Raw genomic sequence first — 24,028 nt, forward strand, 5'->3', positions numbered from 1 at the left:
ATCAAGTGATGGAGGAAAAAGTAAATATAATGCAGAAATTAGAAAAGTTTTCTTGTTGCTTTAGGAGGTTACCTCTAAATTATGTATTTGTCATGGATACCTTTTAAGAGAAGGGGACTGACATTTAATGACCTTCATGCTCTCATATGACTGTTAGCATTTATTCCCATTTTACTGATTCAGAAATGGAGGATGAAATGGTTTGGCTGTGCCCCCACCCAAATCTCACCTTGAATTGTAATAACCCCCTTGTGTCAAGGGTAGGGCCAGGTGGAGATAATTGAATCATGAGGGCAGGTTTCTCCCATACTGTTCTCCCGTGGTAATAAGTCTCATGAGATCTGATGGTTTTATAAATGGGATTCTCCTGCACAAGCTCTCTTGCCTGCTGCCGTGTAAGACGTGACTTTGCACCTCATTCACCTTCTGCTATGATTGTGATTAGTAGTGCGAGAACAGACTAATACAGAGGGTCAGAGAAAACAAGCATTTTGCATAGAATTGCAGGCATATATTTTATTACAGGCACTTATCTGACTCCAAAGCTAGTTTTTTGTTCTAAACATATTTTTCATTTGAAGAGGCTTGTTACTAAAGTCAGTTTGTTATTCAGGAGATCTACTGGATAGTTTTAAAGGTATTTAATATATGAAATAAATCAGTATTTGATGATACTCAAAGTACACTAAGGAAAAAGAATAACTTATCCAATTTCTCATGTAATTTATTAACAGCCTTGCCTCGCTGTAGTACTTAACATGGATTTTAAAATTTGGTTTTCATGTTAAGGTTCTTCCATAGTCGGGTTAATTATCTTTATTTTACAGATGATGAAACTGAGGTGCACTTAGAAACTATAATAGGTTTTCTTACCTTGAAGTATATTGTTCTTTATTGTCTATTGTAACTGCCAAGTATTGCTAGATTTGAAGTTCAGATTTTCAGAAGAAAACAGTGGTTTACTGTAAACAATACTCAGTGATTCCTGATTTGGAATCAAGATACTCTAGGCAAGCAATATCATCAAATTCCTCCTTAATTCTCTCATCTTTAAAATGAAGAGTTTGAACCAAGAAATCTCAGTACCTCTTTAAATGCTTGAGAATGATTATGGTTTAAAAGCTTCAGAAGTCTGTGAATTTGAGAAAAAAGTTACTTATTTTTGCTAGTCTGTGACTGAAATGTAGCATTTCTTTCTAACCACTGCAGTACTACCAGTACCTGTGATTTTGTCATCAACAGAAATCACAGCTATTTTCTTATTACAGTGTAGTTCTTGCAGACATCATGAAAATATCATTTGCGTTGATCACAATTCGGAAATTATGGTAACTAGTAGACTTGTTATTAGAGCTTATTTAATATGTTAAAAAGACAAACATGTATTTAATATCATTAGTTTTTGAAACTATTTTAACTGTATTTTAATATAATTGGTATTCTGTGTGTGTGGGTATACATACTTTTTGCTTCAAAAAAGTATTATGGGAGTTTATAATCTTTACACACTTCCAGAAGAGTTTATGGAACAAAGTGAAATATTCCTGTGAATACAAAATGGCCAAGGCTGATGTGAAAAAAACTTTCTGGACACTGCTGTTTTTTTTGCAGGAATGTGGCAGTGTGTGGATGGGGGAGATGTCTCTACAGCAATGTCTCAGGTTTCCAGAATGATGGGCTATGATTGTGTCACATTCCTCTAGTACTGAGCAAGCTAGATAGAGCAAAATGATGATAAAAATAAATTTATGATTATTTGGATATCCTTTTTGCAAGAATTAAGCTTCTAAGCAGTTGTTCCATTTGAGGGGTTAGGAGAAGACCTGTTATTTAAACTTATCTGATTTTTCAAGCAGGAGGACTAGCTTGCCAAGAACAAAAGTTACCCACACAACACATGTACTGCATAAAATTATTTCTGAAACAGAAAATCAGTTGGAAGGCTGCATTACTTTAAAAATATTAGTGCATTCACTGCTGAGTTTTTGTGTGTCTGTTTTTTATTTTTTTGCTTGCTTGACTGTTGGTAATTTACATACTAACTGGTTATGAGGGAGGAAATGGTAATAAATTCTTCATATTTGTAATTATTAGAAATACATGCAAAACTCAGTAGCTTATTGTGACACAAAGACCACTGGAGTTCTGCCCTTTGGTGAGCCTGTTATTCCATTCGTAATGCATTTATCTTTAGATTGGGTAGGGTGGGATTTGCATTGAGTTACAATGAGTTTTCTGATCCTTATCAGTCAGTATTAGGAGTGACTGTTTTTAATAGTGATAATGAGGCAGCTATTCCCAGGAGAAGACTTAGTCACAGGCAGAATTGTCAGAACCCTGAAATAGTTTGGGAAAACTCAGGATGGAAAAAGTAAGCTGTTTCAAAAACAAAACAAAAAACTTGAGTTGCTTTTTTGGGAAGGTTGAGATGAGGATGGATGGAGGTAGCAAGAAACCAGATGAACTTCCTTTGAAGCCTGTGAGCTATCTGGAATGGAGAAGAGATTAGTACTGTTTACCTAAAGTACTGGAGTGTGAACATAAAGGTTTGAATAAGACCAAGTTGGTAATAGCTATTAATGTGGAAGTATGTTTGTTCTCTGTGTAAATTGGCAAAATTTAATTTGGCTTTGAGAAAAAGAGAAATGCTAGTAGCAGGTTACTTTTGTTGCCAGTTGAGAGAAAAATTCAAGTAGCATTTCATGCCAAGAGAGTATTTTACTGGTGTTAGAGTGGAAGTGGGGAGTGCTCATGGATCTGCAGGTCACACCACCAAACCAGGATTTACTGATTAATAATGGAGACAGGATAATTTTTGGCCTCATTAGGAAGAATGAAGATGAGAAATGTAGACTATGCCTTCAGGTATGTCTATCCTACCTCAATTTTAAGTGTAAAAGGAATCTTTTAGATTAGGGTTTCTTCATGCCTTCCTGCCTGCCAACATAATAAGCTGTAAAACGTTGTTTAGTTTTCCTTAAATCCAGAAATGATTCTATACCAAATCCATACAAATCAAATCACTCTTAAGGGAATAAGTGAAAACATGTGTATCTGCCTTGGCTGGACTATATCTATCTGCGGATTGCTTCAATTCTCTTTGCTAAGCAAATTTCTTAAACATCCTATGATGACCATCATCCAGTTTGGAGGTAAATACAAGATGTGATAGTGTTTTCTTATCTGAACTGTTTTATAAACTCTGACCACACTAACTTTTCTAGCTAGGTAAGAGTCAACCTATCACTGCAAGGAAAAAAAAAAATCCAACCTGACATATATAAAGACAAAATAAGAACAAATGCTGTGTGATTGCATTAAAACAATATACTGCATTTTGCAATTTACATATCGTATTAGTCCACACTGCTGCAAAAAAACTGCCTGAGACTGTAATTTATAAAGGAAAGAGGTTTAATTGACTCACAGTTCCACATGACTTGGGAGGACTCAGGAAACTTAATGGTGGACGGTGAAGCAGATGCCTTCTTCACAATGTGGCAGGAGGGAGAAGGAACACAGGAGGAACTAGCAAACACAAAACCATCAGATCTCGTGATAATTCATTCACTAACACGAGAACAGCATGGGAGAAACTGCCCCATGATTGTTACTTCCACCTGCTCTCTCCTTTGACATGTGGGGATTGTGGGGATTATAATTCAAGATAAGAGTTGGGTGGGAACACAAAGCCCAACCATATCATTGTGTTCCTGGCCCCTCCTAATCTCATGTCCCTTTCACATTTCAAAGCCAATCATGCCTTCCCAGCAGCCCCCCAAAGTCTTAATTCACTCCAGCATTAACTCTAAAGTCCAAGTCCAAAGTGTCATGTGAGATGAGGCAAGTCCCTTCCGCCTAGCAGCCTGTAAAATCAAAAGCAAGTTAGTTACTTCCAAGATATAGTGGATCGGATACAGGCATTGGGTAAATGTTCCTGTTCCAAACAAGAGAAATTAGCCAAAACAAAAGGCCTGCAGGTCCCATTAAGTCCAAAATCTGGCTGGGCAGTCATTAAATCCTTTTTTAAATTTTTTTGTTTGTTTTTTTGAGAGGGAGTTTTGGTCTTGTTGCCCAGGCTGGAGTGCAGTGGCATAATCTCAGCTCACTGCAGCCTCCACCTCCTGGGTTCAAGCAGTTCTCCTGCCTTAGCCTCCCAAGTAGCTGAGATTACAGGCGCCCACCACCATGCCCAGCTAATTATTCATTAAATCTTAAAGTTCTGGCCAGGTGCAGTGGCTCACATCTGTAATCCCAGCACTTTGGGAGGCTGAGGCAGGCAGATCACGAGGTCAGGCATTTGAGACCATCCTGACCAACATGGTGAAACTCCGTCTCTACTAAAAATACAAAAATTAGCTGGGTGTGGTGGCATGCGCTTGTAATCCCAGCTACTCGGGAGGCTGAGTCAGGAGAATCACTTGAACCTGGGAGGTGGAGGTTGCAGTGAGCTGAGATCACACCACTGCACTCCAGCCTGGGAGACAGAGTGTGAGACTCTGTCTCCAAAAAAAAAAAAAAAAACCTTAAAGTTCCAAAATGATCTCCATGTCTCACATCCAGGTCACACTGATGCAAGATTTAGGCTCCCATGGCCTTGGGCAGCTCCACCCGTGGCTCTGCAGGGTACAGCCCCCTTCCCAGAGGCTTTCACAGGCTGGCCTTGAGTATCTGTGGCTTTTCTAGAAGCACGGTGCAAGCTGTCAGTGGCCCTACCATTCTGAGGTCTGCAGGATGGTGGCCCTCTTCTCACAGCTCCACTAGGCAGTACCCCAGTGGAGACTCTGTGTGGGGGCTTTGACCCCACATTTCCCTTCCACACTGCCCTAGCAGAGGTTCTCCATGAGGGCTCCACCCGGCAGCAAACTTCTGCCTGATCATCCAGATGTTGCCATACATCCTCTGAAATCTAGGTGGAGGTTCTCGAACCTCAATTCTTGACTTCCATGCACCCGCAGGCCCAACACCATGTGTAAGCTGCCAAGACTTGGGGCTTGCACCCTCTGAAGTAATGGCCTGAGCTGTATGTTGCTCCATTTTCACCCCAGTGGGGATGTGGGGCACCAAGTCTTGAGACTGCACAAAGCAGCAAGGCTGTGGGCCTGGCCCAGGAAACCATTTTTTCCTCCTGGGCTTCCAGGCCTGTGATGGGATGCGGCTGCTGTGAAGACCTCTGGCATGCCCTGGAGACATTTTCCCCATCATCTTGGCAGTTAACATTTGGCTCCTTGCAAATTTTTGTAGCTGGCTTGAATTTCTCCTCAGAAAATGGTTTTTTCTTTTCTGTCACGTCATCAGGCTGCAAATTTTCCAAACTTTTATGCTCTGCTTCCTTTTTAAACTTAAGTTCCAATTCCAAACCATCTCTTTGTGAATGCTTAGAACTGAATGCTTTTAATGGCATCCAAGTCACCTCCTAAGCTTTGCGGCTTAAACATTTCTTCTACGAGATACCCTAAATCATCTGTCTCAAGTTCAAAGTTCCACAGATCTCTAAGGTAGGGGCAAAATGTTACCAGTTTCTTTGCTAAAACATACTGAGAGTCACCTTTATTCCATTTCTCAATAAGTCCTTCTCTTCATCTGAGACCACCTCATCCTGGACTTCATTGTCCATATCACTATCAGCATTTTGGTCAGAGCCATTCAGCAAGTTTCTAGGAAGTTCCAAACTTTCCCACATCTTCATGTCATCTTTTGAGTCCTCCAAATTGTTGCAACCTTCACCTGTTACCCAGTTCCAAAGTTGCTTCCACATTGTTGGGTATTTTTATAGCGGTGCCCCACTCTTGATATCAATTTACTATATTAGTCTGTTCTCACATTGCTGTAAAAAAACTGCCTGAAACTGGGTAATTTATAAAGGAAAGAGGTTTAATTGACTCACAGTTTCACATGGCTGGGCGAACACAGGAAACTTACAATCATGGCACAAGGTGAAGAAGCAGACACCTTCTTCACAATGTGGCAGGAGGGAGAATGAACGCAGGAGGAGCTACCAAACACTTACAAAACCATCAGATGTTGTGAGAACTGACCTCACTGTCATGAGAACAGCATGGGGGAAACCACCCCCACCATGATTCATTTACCTCCATCTGCTCCCTCCCTTGACATGCGGAGATTATGGGGATTATAATTCAAGATGAAATTTGGCTGGGGATACAAAGCCTAACGATATCACATATACTAGAAACTTTGTGTGTGCTAGACAGGGTCTAGCACACAGGCCTAGCACAATGACACATGTCTATAGTCCCACCTACTCAGGTGGCTGAGGTGGGAGGATCACTTGAACCTGGGTGGTTGAGGTGCATTGACCTGAGATCATGCCACTGCACTACAGCCTGGGCAACAGAGCAGGACCATCTCAAAAAAAAAAAAAAAAAAAAAAAAAAAAAGCCATAAAAGAATTTCAAGACGGCAACAGCAGAACATTAAACCGATTTTCAGACTCAAAGTCCACGGCTCTGCATGCCCAAGTCACACGCCTATAAAGTTGATCCTGCTCTCTTTTTTCCAACTTGTTTTTCTTGTTTTTATCTCTATCTTTTATGCTAGAGATGTCTAGCTGTTTGCTCATATTCAATAGTGAGATTCTAAAAAAAACTGATTAGAAGCTCTGAATATGCAAGTACGGCTTATCATCTAAGCTTCACTGGGGGATGATCTGGCTGGCAAATTTAGACTGGGGAATTTTTCAGTATCTCTGTGTTTCTCCTTTTAGAATAATGGCTGATCAGATTTCCCACAGAAGTCTCTTCTAGTTTCCCCTCCCTGGAAGTCAAGGCCTTACTGTGTCAGCCTTTTGGGAAGGGGTAGAGGGGGCTCGGGTCAGTGGTGTGTTTGAGCTGGTTCATACTAGCTTATCAGAGCCAATTGTTAAATTTTCAGAAATTTTGCAAGCCAGTTGCTAAATATAACAATTATTTAAAATTATGCAAATTTGTAGTTAAATAAGTTATATAAAAAGCCAAGGTAAATGTAAAAATTAGCCAGGCAAGGTCGTGCATGCCTATGGTCCCAGCTACTTGAGAGGCTGAGGTGGGAGAAGCCCTTGAGCCCGGGAAGGCAGAGGTTGCAGTGACCCAAGATTGTGCCACTGCACTCCAGCCTGGGTGACAGAGTGAGACCCTGTCTCAAAAAAAAACAAAAAACAAAAAAAAAAACCAGGGTAATAAATACTCAAAACTCATCACTTTCTAATTGTTTTGTTACATTTTGTTGTTATGGATGCTCTCCTATTCTGTTTATATGGTGAAATACTGTATAGTAATATATACTGTGCATCTTTTCTGAACTGTGTTCAGTGACATCATTTAGTAGCTTGAAGCTGCCGTGGTAAGATATTTATACCGCAGAATCAGCAAATACTACAAACAACTGCCCTCCTTCTCCCCATTCCCCCTTCCTTTAGCCAGCTGGTAAACATTTACCAACCCACCATGGAGTGGGATCTGGCATGCACATGTTCACTTAAACTGTCCCACCTTACATGGTGATCCCTAGTCCAGATAATCCTCTGTTTTAACCCTCTGCAAAGATAATCTTTAGCCTTTTGCAAGGGTAGGTATTTGCCTGCCTGCCTAAGAGTAAGAAAGGGAATATGGGAATTGGATTGCATTTCAGAAACATTTTCTGTTAATCCTTCCTGTTTTATCTTCTACTTCTAATTTCTGAACCTTTTGTAAGAGAATGTTCCCTGATGCTTAACCTTAGGGTTTGGTTTTATTGGGGGTTATCTGAGTTCTTTAACTCTTACTCATTTATTTTTCAGCTTTTAAAGTTTGTGGCTATAATCTCCAGTTCTTTTTGACCTGTGAGTTTATGTCTTTACATTTCCCTAGGTCTTTGGGGAAGGATCAACAAAGAGCTATGTGTTTAGTCTACCATCCTTAACCAGAAGTCTGGGACATAATTCTTTATAAAAATAGGTAAATAACTTAAACATTTTAAGTTCTAAATAGGCATAGCCAATCCCCTGTTGGTTTGCAAGTCATATATATATATATATATATATATATATATATGCAGTCAGTAACTTTTTTTTTTTTTTTTTAACTGATTCTGGGGTATTTTTCATTTCCTTAAAGAAGTAACCATCTATATGTAGTTGTTCAACCACATGACTTGTATTTTTTTTTTGTTTTTGTTTTTATTTTTAGAGACAGGGTCTTGCTATGTTACCCAGGGCTGGTCTTAAACTCCTGGCCTCAAGTGATCCTCTTGCCTTGTCCTCACAAAGTTTTGGGATTATAAGGCTGAGCTACTGTACTGGGCTGTATCAGTTTTTTATATTTTTTATATGGATGTATGAGGAGATAAGAAAACACACAAAATAGTTTCAGGTCATATTGTTCGGTCTTGAGAATTGGAACAGTTAGTATTCCATTGTCTCTAATTCTTCAGCAATTCCAGTTGCCCATCAGTAGCTGGATCTGGTGACCTGGTCATCTCACTCACTCTCAAGTAGGCATTTATTGCTCTGTTATCCAAGACTGGAAGATTGAGTCTTCCAGTCTTGTGACTGTCTCCATGGGATTTGATGTTACTGAGTTGGTTAGACTCTTATTGTGCTTAATTTCACACTAGGTCATCTCATAGTCCACTAAGTTCTCCTTTGTCTATTTGTTGATGGTTTTGTTGTTGATGGCCAGTGTAGAAGGGTCATAGGATATGAAGGTGGCAATTTAAGTAGGAAAATTTGCCTATTATTCCTATGGATTAAGAAGGGGGAATGTGGGTCTGTTAGGCACTTAAGAAACTCCTGGATTCCTTTATTGAGGAATGCACATATTTACACTTTTTTTAAAAGAAGATTTTTGTGGTTCAAGACAATGACAGCTATATCTAAAAGAAATAAATACCTGGTCAAGTTTCTTTTGACACTATACCTATCATACAGTGTACATGTGATTGATTTTTAGGTGAACCTTCTCTTTCAAAGTTGTGAAGATGGTAATTATTTTTAAAAATCCAGTGTACAGAAATATCCAGTTGCCAAATTTTATTAAGCATTTATATAGAAAGGATTTCTGGCAACAACTTTTTGTTGTTCTTCTTTCCATTCTGTCCTTCTGCCCTCACTATGGTTTGTGTTTGAGTTGTTTTCAGTTTATATGATGACTCTGTATGGGTTAATGGCTGTTTTGTTTTTAATCCTTTGTAATTTTTGGTGATAACCCTGGGATTCTCTTTCCCTGGATGGGTGGCAGGAGAATTAGTCCAGGTTTTTTCATGTGATTCTATGCACAGGATCAACATTCTATATAGTGTGTGAAAGGATTTACTTTTCCTGAACTTTGTTTTTTTAGACGGAGTCTGGCTCTGTCGCCAGGCTGGAGTGCAGTGGCGCAATCTCGGCTCACTGCAAGCTCTGCCTCCCGGGTTTACGCCATTCTCCTGCCTCAACCTCCCAAGTAGCTGGGACTACAGGTGCCCGCCACCACGCCCAGCTAATTTTTTGTATTTTTAGTAGAGACAGGGTTTTACCGTGTTAGCCAGGATGGTCTTGATCTCCTGACCTTGTGATCCACCTGCCTCAGCCTCCTAAAGTGCTGGGATTACAGGCGTGAGCCACCACGCCCGGCTAATTTTTTCCTGAACTTTCATAGGAAACTCCTTTAAGAGTACAACTGTTAAATCACCTTGAAAGGCATATTTAACAAATCACCTTAAGTGAAAAAAAAAATGTATGCAATTGGACCGTCTCAGGTTATCCAGGTCCTTTAACTGCCATGCTTGCTGTAATCTTTTCTCAAAGCAGACCTGCACCTACCTTGGCATTGCCTGAAGCGTGCATTTGAAAGAGGAAATCTACCAGCAAGGAGGGACCTCGCTGGCATGGTTTGGGGAGAATTATGATAGGTTTATGATAAACTTGCTCAGGCGGTTGACTTTGTCAAGGTGATGGTGATTGTGTGCTTGACCAGCAGCCTCAGACAAGACAACCTCCTTTCTCAGCCTAGATGAGAAAGTGGTTAGCTGCCCAAAGCTAAATGGTAGGGTGAATTTTTTGCCAAACATATCAGCAGATTCTTTTTTCCTGTCTCTTTGCTAATACTGGCTGCTTTTAAAAAAATAAGTTTTGGCCAGGTGCGGTGGCTCACGCCTGTAATCCCAGAACTTTGGGAGGCTGAGGCGGGCAGATCACGAGATCAGGAGATCGAGACCATCCTGGTTAACACGGTGAAACCCCGTCTCTACTAAAAATACACACACAAAAAAATTAGCCGGGCGTGGTGGCGGGCGCCTGTAGTCCCAGCTACTCGGGAGGCTGAGGCAGGAGAATGGTGTGAACCCGGGAGGTGGAGCTTGCAGTGAGTTGAGATCCGCCACTGCGCTCCAGCCTGGGTGACAGAGCAAGACTCCGTCTAAAATATATATATATATATATATATATATATATATATATAGTTTTAAGGTGAGAAAGTTGAATACTTTTAATGTATAGTCATAGTCTTTGTTAAAACTTTTGTTAAATCTGGGATACTGTTGAGATAGCAGATGGCTGTTATAAAATGGGAACATGTCAGCTGTAAAAAGAAACCAATGTGGATTAAATCATAATTAAAAATACCTCTGATTCACTAAAATATTTTTCCTTTGGGTTAAATATTAATGTTGTTATAGTTTTCTTTTTATTCATCTTTTGAGAAAACCAAAAAATAAACAGTGGACACAGAGAAAATGACCAAGGGGTGGCTTTGAAATTCCTTCATTCGGAGACTTTTTAGGACATGGACTTTCCAAAGTCAAAGAATCTTAAAAATAAGAGTTACTTGCAAAAGCAAGGCTGATATGGGCTTTTTTTTTTTTTTTTTTTTTAATTCAGTAAGTTGTCAAAAAATAGATGATACTTATCAGGAATACTTGGCCATCTTGTAATATAAGGAATATCAGAAGGATATTGTCCACAAATGCCTTAAAATGGCACGTGCTTTACACATCCCACACCCCCCACCTGCAAAGAACAGATGCCTTCTGTTCCCTGGCTCCCTTGCATCATTGCCCAAAGTAGTTACATATGACCTTTTACTGAGACAACTTGCAATTTTTTTTTTTTTTTTTTGGGAGACTGGGTCTCCCTCTGTTGCTCAGGCTGGAGGGATTTCAGCTCACTGCAACCTCTACCTCCTGGGTTCCAGTGATCCTCCCACCTCAGCCTCCTGAGTAGCTGGGATTACAGGCAAATGCCACCACCCCCGGCTAAGTTTTGTATTTTTTGTAGAGATGGGATTTCACCATTTTGGCCAGGCTGGTTTCAAACTGCTGACATCAAATGATCTGCCCGCCTCGGCCTCCCAAAGTGTTGGGATTACAGGCATGAGCCACTGCATCCAGCCAGCTTGCAGTGTTTCTGACTGGTCCCAGTGCTTAGCTCAGTACCAAGGCACAGTAGGTTTTCATCTGTTGAATGGAGAAAGTGAATCAATACCTATTTGCCTCTTATGTCCATTCTCTGTAAAGCTGCCGCAGGGATCTTTCAAAAATACTCATCTTTAGTGGACCTCAGATCCCTACAGTTTTGCCTTTCAGACTTTTTTCCATTTAAAATTGTTTTTGAAATTATACAATTTAACATGTATTTGTGATCAGAAATTCAAACCACATTGAAATAGCTGCAAAAAGATGTCTAACTTGCCTCCCCAAATATCCAGTTTGCCAGTTATTATATAAGACATCTTTCAGCCGGGCGTGGTGGCTCACACCTGTAATCCCAGCACTTTGGGAGGCTGAGGCGAGCGGATCACGAGGTCAGGAGATCGAGACCACGGTGAAACCTGGTCTCTACTAAAAAAAGAAAAAATTAGGTGGGCGTGGTGGCAGGCGCCTGTAGTCCCAGCTACTTGGGAGGCTGAGGCAGGAGAATGGCGTGAACCCGGGAGGCGGAGCTTGCAGTGAGCCGAGATGGCACCACTGCACTCCAGCCTAGGCGACAGAGCAAGACTCTGTGTCAAACAACAACAACAGCAACAACAAACAAACAACAACGAAAAAAGACATCTTTCTGTGTATTTGCAAACTACATATAGTCTTTTCAGTTTTTACACCAATAGCATTATGCTAAAGTATTGTCTCTCTCCTCCCCCACCATTGGCTTCAGTAAATGATTTAATGTCATGGAAAATTTTAAAAAACAATTTATATATTTTTAATGAGACGGGGTCTCGCTCTGTTCCCTAGGCTGGTCTGGAATTCGTGGGCTCAAGTGAGCCTCTCACCTGGGCCTCCCAAAATGCTGGGACTATAGGCATGAGCCACCATGCCTGGCCAGTGTCATGGAAATTAATCTTTTGTGCATATTGCAAATGTTATTGTCCCATTCTTTTGTGTGTGTTTTAACTTTATGGTGTCTTTTTTCCAAATAAAAGTTTAACGTTTGTATTTAGATGTGTCAGTAATTTATGTCTTTAGGAAGGAGGAGTTACCCAACTAAGATTATAAAGCATTCTCCCATATTTGACAGTATTGGATTTTACATTTTACTCAGTCTGCCATTAAAATTGTTTTTACTAAAATTATTTTTGGCCGGGCATGGTGGCTAACGCCTGTAATCCCAGCACTTTGGGAGGCCAAGGTGGGCGGATCATGAGGTCAGGAGATCCAGACCATCCCGGCTAACACTGTAAAACCCCATCTCTACTAAAAATACAAAAAAAAAAAAAAAATTAACCAGGCGTGGTGGTGGGTGCCTGTAGTCCCAGCTACTCGGGAGGCTGAGGCAGGAGAATGGCGTGAACCCGGGAGGCAGAGATTGCAGTGAGCTGAGATCGCGCCACTGCACTCCAGCCTGGGCGACAGAGTGAGACTCCGTCTCAAAAAATATATATATATATTTTTAGATACAGGGTCTCAGTTATGTTGCCCAAGCTAGTCTCAAGCTCCTGGCCTCAACTGATCTTTCCTTTTTGGCCTCCCAAAGTACTGGGATTATAGGCATGAGCCACCCCCCCACCTGGCCCCCCTTTAAATTTATTTATTTATTATTTATTTTTTTGAGATGTAATCTCGCTCTGTCCCCAGGCTTGAGTGCTATAGTGCGATCTTGGCTCACTGCAGTCTTCGACTCTGTGGTTCAAGTGATTCTCCTGCCTCAGCCTCCCGAGTAGCTGGGATTACAGGCACGTGCCACCATGTCCAGCTAATTTTTGCATTTTTAGTAGAGACGGAGTTTCACTATGTTGGCCAGGATGGTCTCAATCTCCTGACCTCATTATCCGCCTGCCTCAGCCTTCCAAAGTGCTGGGATTAAAGGTGTGAGCTGCGACGCCTGGCCAGAAACTTCTGTTTATGATGTGGGCCTGTATCTTTTCACTCAGAGATCCAGTTTTCTCAGTTTATTCAAACGTCTTGCATTTCCCATTTACTTGATGTGTCTTCTTAATCATTTGGGGTGCAGTTTATTGAACCACTTAATTCTGTACTGCTGCCATACTGTCTTGATTACTATAGCCCATTTTGGGAGTTGTTACATTTTTCCCACTGCTGATGTTACTGACTTATTTAAAAATTTAGATGTTAATCACATACCACAAAATTCACCCTTTGAAAGTGTACAGTTCACTGGTGTTTAGTGTATTCACAAAGTTGTGCAATTATCACCACTGTTTAATTATAGAACATTTTTGTCACCCCCATGGGTGACAAAATGGGTAACTCCATACCCATTAGCAGTTACCCTGCATTCTCTCCTCCCCCCAGTGGTTGCCCTAGGCAACCACTCTTCTACTTTCTGTCTATAGAATTGCTTCTTCTGGACACTTCATACAAATAGAATCATATGGTATGTGCCTTTTGTTTCTGGCTTCTTTCACTTAGCATGATGTCTTCAAGGTTTATCCACGTTGTAGTGGATATCAGTACTTAATTCCTTTTGATGGCTGAATTAATATTCCATTGTATACTTGTACCACAGTTTGTTTACCCATTTATCTCTTGGTAGACAGAAGGGTTGTTACCACCTTTTATCTATTCTGAGTAGTGCTGCAATAAACATTTGTGTATAATTATTGGTTTGAGATCTTTTGGGTATATACCTAGCAGTGGAATTGCTGGGTCATGTGGCAGTTTTTTAAGTTTTTTTTTTTTAATGTTGATCTTTTATCTGTTAAATTTATTGAGGTTACTATTAGACTAGACTAAATAATTTTTAATTTGTTGGTTTAACTTGAAAGCCCCACATAACATGTAGTTTGCGAGTAATGATAGATTTTTTTTCCTCAGTAATATGATAGATGGCATCTTTATTTCTAGCTCTATATAGGACTGTTTTTAATATTTTGCCATTGTGTGTATGCTGTTTTCTGTAAGTTTCTGATGGATGCCTTTTATTAAAGGAAAAGAAGTTTTCCTCTATCCCTAGTTTGCTAAGAATTTTTATCAGGAATAAATGCTTGTCTTAGTCTGTTTGGGCTATTATAGAACACCATACACTGGGTGGTTTATATACAACAGAAATTTATTTGAACAGTTCTGGAGGCTGAGAAGTCTCAGATCAAGGCAGCAGCAGATTCGGAGTCTGATGAGGGCCTGCATCCTGGCACTTAGATGATCATCTCAGAAAGGACGAGTGAGCTCTCTGGGTCTCATAAGGGCACTAATCCTATTCACAAAGGCTCCATCCTTATGACCCAGTTGTCTCCCACAGGCCCCACCTCCAAATACCTTCACATTGCAGATTAAGTTTCAACATATGAATTGTGGCCGGGGTGTGGAGGAATGAACATTCAGTCTATTAATAGTGCTGAATATTATTATTTCCCTATAAGAATTTAGTGACATATGGCTTCTTTAATCTGTTATATTTTAGCAGCATTGGGCTTGCACAGTACTATTTGCCTTAGTTGGTTCTTAGTTACTTTTGTGGATTTTTCTTCCCAACCGGACTGTTGCATAGGAACCTTCTAGACTTATAAATATTTTAATGTGTTTTGTGTATTTATGGGCAATCTGAAAATCTCTGTTTGTTCTGAAAGATCTGCAGTGCTGAGTTGTGATGGTGTAGAGCTGTACATGTTAGAATACAGTCTAACATGTTTATTTTCTTTGGTCTTCTTATTCCCTTCTTTTTTCTTGTAAATTAAATTATTTTTTTTTTTGAGATGGAGTTTCACTCTTATTGCCCAGGCTGGAGTGCAATGGCGCGATCTCGGCTCATTGCAACCTCCGCCTCCCGGGTTCAAGCAATTCTTCTGCTTCAGCCTCCTGAGTAGCTGGGATTACAGGCATGTGCCACCACGCCTGGCTAATTTTGTATTTTTAGTAGAGATGGGGTTTCTCCATGTTGGTCAGGCTGGTCTTGAACTCCTGACCTCAGGTGAGCCGCCCACCTCGGCCTCCCAGAGTGCTAGGATTACAGGCGTGAGCCACCATGCCTGGCCGTAAACTAAACGATTTAAAATCTTGTTATTCAGAGTCAAGAAACACACTCCTTTACATGTTGTTTAAATATACTCTATAATTGGTTGTGCTGCTCCTCCCGCCTCATTTCTCATGTTAAAAAACCAAAACTATAGAAAGCTTGAATTTTCAGCAAAGTGGCAAATTATCCCCATTCATGGGGTGCTTATTACCATGGTAACAAGGAGCCAACTCATTCTTGAAGTGGGGCAGGATTCTGGTCCATTGGTTTCAGGGTCTAAAACAATCCGAATATCTTTTTTGTACGCTTGACAGCATGGCCTGTTCAAGGTGTTTCTAAACATCCTTAGCATACACAAAGCACAGCTGAGATAGTTTGTAGAGGAAGTAAAATCCCCCGAGTTGAGGTTCTCTGTCATATTACAAAGCTCTGAAACAAATCCAGTCTTTATTTCTGAAGATAATCACACAGCTTCCTATTAAGGTCCATTCCCCTCCCTCTGTCTCCTCCCCCTTCTCCCCATTCACATTAAAGACGAACTAGTAGGGAAGATCTGGGGGACTAGATAATTAAATGAGGCAGAAGTAAAATGTGATTTTTTAGACTTCGGCCGAGTTGCCTACGTGAGGGCTGCAGGTAATCTTTGGTCTAAATATGTTGTGTTAGATTTTGAAGTGCCTTTTCTTAGGTCTTGCTGTGGGACAAGGTTGTTTGGGGTCTACATCTTAGAGATTTTCCTTAGCAGTTGTGTTTGAAGCTAAAATCTGGAGGAGCAGGTTTGGTGAGGAGAAAAAAATAATAGATCAAGATGTGAGACTTGCTGTCCAAAAATGATTTTTAGAGAGCGTAAGAAATAAAAGTAAATTTCCCAGTAGCTTGTAGTAGAGGGCAATCTAGTTTCTTAGCTTATGAATAGAATTTAAGAGTCCAGGAAAATCAAAGTATAATTCGTTTTGGATTAGTCAGATCTCTTGTTTATGGATATGATGATCAAAAAGAGCATTGCATTTTATTTTTAGGAGAAGGAGAGAATTTCAAATGCAAGATAGAAAACTCTCAATAATACGAACTTTAGGGATGTTTTGATGTTAATGAGGACAAAACAGTTGGTATAATTTTACCTCCTAAAACAGCTGGTATAATTTTTATTCTGTATTTGAGTGTCTATAACGTTATTATTTTGGGCCTGTTAAATATGGCAGTGAACAAAACTAAGTCTGTCTTCTTAGAACAGATGATCTAGTGGAGAGAGATGTACCATGGACACATGTCAGAAAGGGGGAAAAAAGTGCTGCAGAGAATGTATAGCAAGGAAAAAGAGGAATAGGGAGTGTGGGGAAGAGTACTATATGAGGACAGTCAGGGAGTGCCTCTCTAAGATGACATTGAGCAAAAACCTGCAGGATGCAAAAGAGTGACACGGGTAAATATCTGGGGAAGGAGCAGAGGGAACGACAACATGTAAAGGCTCTGAGGTGGGATTGTGCTTTGTGTGTTCCAGAAGAAGCAAGATGTCTCATTGGAGCAGAGTAAGCAAAAGGGAGAGATTTGAGTAGAACATGAGAAATAGAGGGGGCATCTTAGAAACCATTGAAGGGTGTAGTACAGAAAATGAGATGATGGAACTTCCCCTTTTATAAGAACACTCTGGCTGCGGAGTTTGAGAGTAGAAGCAAAGTGCAGGTGAGAAATGGTGGTGGCTTAAAACAGGGTAGTACCAGTGGAGGTGGTGAGTTGTAGTTTATTCTGGATATATTTTGAAGATAGAGCCAACAGGATTTGCATATGTGGTTTGTGAGAGAAAAATGGAGTCATTTTCCAATAGCATTAGCTATTGGGAAAAAAATGTTGCTGTTTACTAAAATAGGGAAGATTTTGGATAGTATTGGAAAGTTCACAGGGAATCAGGATTTTTACTTTGGACATGTTGAGTTTAAGGTGCTTGACATCCAAGTGGAGATTTCGAACAGACAGTAGCCCCTCTTATCCTTGGAGGATATGTTCCATGGCCTCCCATGGATTCCTGAAACCTTGGGTAGTGCCAAACCCTGTATATATTGTGCACGAAATCTTTTTTCATTCGCAATTTTATGGGCAGAAGATTCATCCTTACCACAGATCTTAGCAACCTCATCATATGATTTTCTTTGTTGTTGCTGGGTTTTTTTGTTTTTGTTTTTGTTTTTTTTTTTTTGAGACAGAGTCCCACTCCATCACCCAGGCTGGAGTGTGGTGGTGGTCTCAGCTCACTGGAGCCTCCGCCTCCTGGGTTCAAGCAATTCTCCTGCCTCTGCCTCCCAAGTTCTGCCTCATGCCTCAGCCTCCCAAGTAGAGTAGCTGAGATTACAGGTATGTCCCACCATGCTCGGCTAATTTTTTTGTATTTTTAGTAGAGATGGGGTTTTGCCATGTTGGCCAGGCTGGTCTCGAACTCCTGACCTCAAGTGATCCACCTGCCCCAGCATTCCAAAGTGCTGGGATTAAGGCATGAGCCACCATACCTGGCCGATGTTTTTTGTTTATAAAGTCGAGAACTTTGATCTTTTCACTTGAAGGAAACACTATAAGGCTTCTCTTTGGCATATGTGAATTGGCCAGCATCACTACTCTTGCGCTTTAGGGCCATTATTAAGTAAAATAAGGGTTACCTGAACACAAGCACTGTAACAATGGAGCTAATCCCTAGAGATGGCTACTGAGCTACTGAGTGATTAACACATTGGGAAGCCTAGACAGTGTGGATGCCCTGGACAAAGGAATGATTCTCATCCTGCGTGGGATGGAGCAGAGAATTCATCACACTTCTACAAATGGGGTGCAATTGATAACTTAATTGTTTCTGGAATTTTCCATTTACTATTTTTGGACCATGGTTGACCTTGGGTAACCAAAACCACGGATAAGGAGAAACTACTGTATACAAACTTGTAGTCCTGGAGAGAGGTTTGGGTTAGCCACTTGGGGTATCCAGTTGGGGTATTCATTCCCAAACTGTTTGAGGTGCCCTGGGGTATTGCAGTGAACTCACAGGATATTTTAAAATTTCCAGGAAAACAGTATGATAGGGTGTGTGTTTGATGCCTGTGTTTTCAAAATGATGTTTAAGATGTAAGCATGTGTGCATTTTGTATTACCATGGGGCTGGGTCCAGCTGTATGCCTTTGTGTATGTGTACCTAGTATTCTTCACAGAAGGTATAGTACATTAGCAAACAGTTCCCATTTTACTCAAAATGTTCCCCCCGTGTATCAATCAATCCTGTTGCAGAACTGATTGTACTTAATGAGAAGTTCCTAGAGAGTGGAGTAGCCTAAAGCCCCAGGAAAGGGCTGAGGGAGATTTGTGAAAAATGTCTTTAAAACGTGGTTTATTTCTAAAATTCATGCAACTGAGTTCTTTTCTCATTTATTGTCCCAATCTTAAAATTGTTTCAATTTAATTTTATAGAATGTTTGTTGCAGGAATGAATGTGTCGTAGACTCCTCTCCTTAAGACCTGTACTAGTTAACTTTGAGATGACTCTGAGAAAATTGGGGAGAATTAGTTGGTAATGGATGAGATCAGACATCTTTAGAAGGAACATACTGCAGTAAATCAGCATCTAGAAAGCTTTAGAACAGTCAAGGAAACTAGTTCAGGCTTAGAATATGAACACTTAGGAAGTTAAAAATCCATTCCATTGTTTCACCTGAAGAAACTGTGTAATAAACCAATTCAGTAATCTTAAAGGATGTTTCACCAGGTTTTATGTTTCTTGACACTTGAATCACTCCTTTTCTAAAGGTTTAACTTTCTATTCAGTAGTATTTTTGAGGAGTTATCTGAGTTTGTTTCTGAGATTTTCAGGAATTGGGTAGAAATGGTGGAATAGGATTAAAATATCTGTGGACCTATTTTTTAAAAACGGCATTTTGGCTTGAAGTTCTTTTTTTTAAGACCAGAAAGAAAATTTCACAGTAATTTGATTTCTCTGATTAAATTTGACTAGCATATTGAATATTTTCTCTTAGCTTCTTTAAGCCTTAGTATTCCTCTTTTCCTAATTCCATGCCAGGAAAACTATTAGTTTTCAGTGGTGTTTTCTTTACCTTCTGGCTAGCGTTTTTACATTAAGATAAAATAGATTTTTTTTTTTTTTTTAAACTGCTTGACTGGCCTGTTTTTTGTTTCTCTACTACTGGTGTTCCTCTTCCTCCTGTTCTGTCTTCCCAAATGAGGACCTGTGGAGGGCATTTATCTGTAATTTTAGATTTGTGCGTTTCTGTAAGTGCAAGGAATTTAGAGTTCAGTGGCATCAGATAGCCATGATGTCACTTTTCTCTTCCATCCAAATTTAGTTTTAGTATTGTAAACTTGGGAAATACTACACTTAATTGCTAACAAACAGCGACTTAAAAATCTGACATTTTAACCTGATTGGTAGGTGTTCTTTCCACATACTTTCCCTTTTAAGTCTTTTTGTCTCCATAAGTGTTCTTCTAAAATTTGTTTCAAATCTGTTTTAGGAATGGTTTGAGCACACACCAGGATCAGATTCAGTTTCAAAAAGATCTTGCTTTTTGTGCCATTTTGTTTCTCTCTGTTACCCTGACGTTCTCATCCCATTCTGGATTTGTCATATAAATGGGCGCACTCATACTATATTCTTTCTGTGGGTTTTATTTTTCAAAACTTTTTGTTCTATGATCTGCATGACTGTAAAATAGCTTTCCGAAATCTTATGACTAAATAAGTCATGTGTGGTGGCTCACACCTGTAGTCCCAGCACTCTGGGAGGCTGAGGTGGGAGGATTGCTTGAGCCCAGGAGTTCAAGACTAGCCTGGGTAACATAGTGAGACCTTGTCTCTACAAAAAAATTAAAGTAAAAGAAAATTAGCTGGGAGTGGTTGTGTATGCTTGTGGTCCCAGCTACTTGGGAGGCTGTGGTGGGAGGATGGCTTGAGGCTGGGAGTTCGAGGTTGCAGTGAGCAGTGATCACGCCACTGCACTCCGGCCTGGGTAACAGAGTGAGACCCTGGTTCAGTCAATCAGCAATTTGTGTATGGCACACACATACCTTGCTCCCTTTTTTCTCCATAGCCTTTTATATACAGTGTACCTTATTAATCTGTCTCTCAGCTAGAACATAACCTTGTTGAGGATGGAGATTTTGTGCTTTATTCACTTCTGTATCCCCAGTCTCTGAAAGAGTGCTTGGTACATAGCAGATGCTCAGTATATATTGAGTGAGTGAATAAAAGATCTGTTTGATAATTTAGCTCCCAAACTGTGGGATTTGAATAGGAGAAATGATTTGCTTGAACATTCAAATTAGAGACAGGAAATTTTTTTTAGACTTGTGATGTGAAACAGAAGAAAATTCACCAAGGTTACAGATTGGGCTTCTATTATAATACCCTGATCTCTTTAGGCCCCACTAGGTAGTTTCAATTTGAGCACAGTTCCAGTGTTGCATATCTGGAGGAGACTGGCTAGAAATTTCTCCCTTCTTTGTGGTTTTTATTGAATTTCTCTGGTAAAAATATACTAATGGCTTTTCTTATGCTGCTCTCATCCTCTCCTGCACTGAATAATTTCTGTTCTGGAGTAGTAGTTTGTAAATTTGAGTAAGGTATGAATTCTATCCAAAAGAAGAAATGTATTGAGGTTCTTCAATATAGATGTAATTTTCTAATTTCTATGTTACAAATATATATGCAGCTATAAAGAGCAAATAAATACATAACACCTCAATATTATTTTGATATTAATTTGGTTAGAGTTTGGAAAACTAAATTGAGGCGTGATATATATATATATATACACACACACACGTACCAACATGGTGTGTGTGTATATATATAAAAATATATATGTATAAAAAATACACATATATATATACCAACATGGTGTATATATAAATATATATATGCCACCGTGGTGGTATATATATACCAACCATAAATATATATATACCACCGTGGTTGTATATATAAATAAATATATATATATACACACACACACACACACACACACACATATATATATACACATATACACCACCATGGTGTGTATATAAATATATATATATATATAAAAAATACCAACATGGTGTGTGTATGTGTGTGTGTGTATATATATATGTATATATATATACCCCAACATGGTGTATATATATACACACCAACATGGTATATATATACACAGACACACACCCCCAACATGGTGTATATATATACACACACACCAACATGGTGTATATATATACACACACACACCAACATGGTGTATATATATATACACACACATCAACATGGTGTATATATATATATACACACACACCAACACCCACTCTGCTGATTCTTTTGTGTTTGTCATTTTTTAAAGATACTGTAGTAACTCATTCTCACTACTTTTCTCCACTTGAACTGCAGTTGGAGCCTTTGATCACACATTGTCTGGCTTTCATTTTCATTCATTAAATCAGGTTTTCTAGCACATTGGAGCACAGTAGGTGTTAAATCGTTAGTAAATGCACGAGCTCTAAAGTACATCCTTTTTTATTATCCTTGGGCATTTTTCTCACCTATACATTCCACACGTAGTAGCAATAATTATGGCAAATGTTACTCTCCTTCAAAGTGTTGTTATGTAAAAATGAACTGATTTTTAAAAGGTCTGCCTAAGTGTGAACTGAGGTCTCATGCTATCAGCTCTTCATAAGATCCCAGGTAATGCAGATTAACTTCTGTTTTGCATCTGGGTAATGTTTAATTATTTGTTGATTATTGTAGAAGTCTTTTTGGATAAAAAGCTCTTTCTCAGATTGTCTTTTACTTTGCTTTCTAAAACTAGGAGGGAAGTATAATACAGGATGGGACTGAGTGTTAGTATGGACATATTGTCAAATGTTTTCATACGGAGAACTTGGTGTACTTCATTATTTAGATTTTTTTGTAACTTAAAATGTATGTTTTGAACTTTTAGTGTATCAGAAAATGTTGACTTTTGATGTAATGGCTACTTCTGTAGCTACCGTGATCTTCAGCAAGTTTCACTTTCTAAACTTTTATCTTTTCTGTGCAGTGGTTGCAGGTTGCGAGGTATGGAGATACTGAGGGGTACGAGGCACTGTTTGTGGTGACATGAGAGCCACTAGCGGACAGAGACTGGGGGAGAAGGATTGATCAGCTGGCGCATTAGCCCCAAGATGCAGATGAATTTGGGAACAGAAAGAGGGCCAAATGAGATGTTTGTGAAAATACTTTGTCGATTTAAAACATTCCTTCCAGCTCAGGTGCTGTTATGTTTAGGGAAGATGTGCATGTTTTCTCTTTCTAGTGGGCTATTGTTAGCTACAAGGTGACCTTGCCTCCTGCTTTGAGGGACAAGGAAAAAGCTGGACCCACAAGACACAAATCCCAGCAGTCTGTGGTTACTGCTGGAATGATTACTGTTCTTTATTTGTACTAATAGTTGTCTCTAAGATTGGTAACAGGAAAGTGAGAATAAGCTTACTCTCAGAAATTTTTGTTGAGGGAGTTTTGTATAATTTCTGACTATTACCACATTCCCCTTTACTTTGACCCTCTTGGTTTTGCTGTTTGCCATGCTCTAGTTTTACCATCTAATAGCCCAGCACTAAAATCTGATCTTGGGTATCAGATTCTCCTTTGTGGTTTGGTTTGTTAATAATTGAAGTACCTAATGGTTCTGAGTGTGAACTGTGCATACTTTACAATTAATCTAGAACCAGGGAAGTGAGTTTCCTATTGAAGTAATTAATAAAACCTTGTGGCTCTTAAAAATATATAAAAACTGTTACACAGAAATAACCAAAATGTAAACATAACAGGATATAGTTTAATTATGTTTTTATAACATAAACCTTAAAGATAGAAGTATTTTTAAGCTTGTTGGTGTCCTGTTCCTTTCTAGTTTGGGTGTGTAGGAGTCTTTTTATCAGGAATATTGTTAGTGCTAATGCTGGGGTGGCTTTTTTTTTTTTTTAATGTATGTAAACATGACCCTATTAGACAGCTGTGTTTAATGTAGTAAAGAGTCATGGGGAGACTTTATAGTGTTTCTTGTTGGGACTTAGTGTCTGTATATTTTAGTATTTAAAGGATGTGGTTTGGTGCTTTGAAAATGAGAGGGAGGTCACCTAACTCATAGCTGAATGCCTGCATGTCTAGATTGTTCCGTCCTGGAGGTTATTAACAACATGAAAGTTGTTTTTATTCTAGTTAAACTGATAGTATTATGTTAAATAACTTTATTGTGGAAGTGTTTGTTTACACATGGCTGCTGAGTAGAATTTTCCTTAAAATCTGATTACATAGGAATGTTTTAGTAACTAGAGTGCTGGAAAAAAGCTGCTACACAAGCCAGAGCCTGTTGTGCTTTGCAGAACAGTAACCAAGATGAAGAGTGGCCTCTTTTTCTCTACCTTTTCCACCGCTCATCTCAGAGAAAGCAGGGCGCTAATCAGGTGGAGTTGCTTAATTGCATTAAGTTCGTGGGCTGCTCAAGGGTTGATTAGTCAGACTCTCATAAACTTCCACTTATGAGATTCTTGCTGACTGGCTGGTTTAAGTCTTTAGGTTTGATGCATATTCACTCTAATGACTACTTACATGTACAGGGCACTGTGCTGTGTGCCCTATGATGGACACAGAAAAGAA

At 39.5% G+C, this 24,028-nt stretch overlaps 1 protein-coding gene across 9 annotated transcripts in view; it reads left to right on the plus strand.

Annotated features, from left to right (window-relative positions):
- Positions 1-24,028, plus strand: part of FBXO34 (F-box protein 34) — a 79,640-nt gene that overhangs the window by 37,179 nt on the left and 18,433 nt on the right. For 2 of the 9 annotated variants that reach the window (XM_054530122.2, XM_054530131.2), the window contains exon 1: positions 7,853-7,934. The exons of the other annotated variants lie outside the window; for them this stretch is intronic. The gene's annotated coding sequence lies outside the window, so the exon portion shown is untranslated. Of the gene's footprint in view, positions 1-7,852; positions 7,935-24,028 lie in introns of those variants that run through there. 9 annotated transcript variants of the gene reach the window in all.

Source organism: Pongo abelii, chromosome 15 (assembly GCF_028885655.2).
Source record: "Pongo abelii isolate AG06213 chromosome 15, NHGRI_mPonAbe1-v2.0_pri, whole genome shotgun sequence".
Lineage (NCBI taxonomy): Eukaryota > Metazoa > Chordata > Mammalia > Primates > Hominidae > Pongo > Pongo abelii.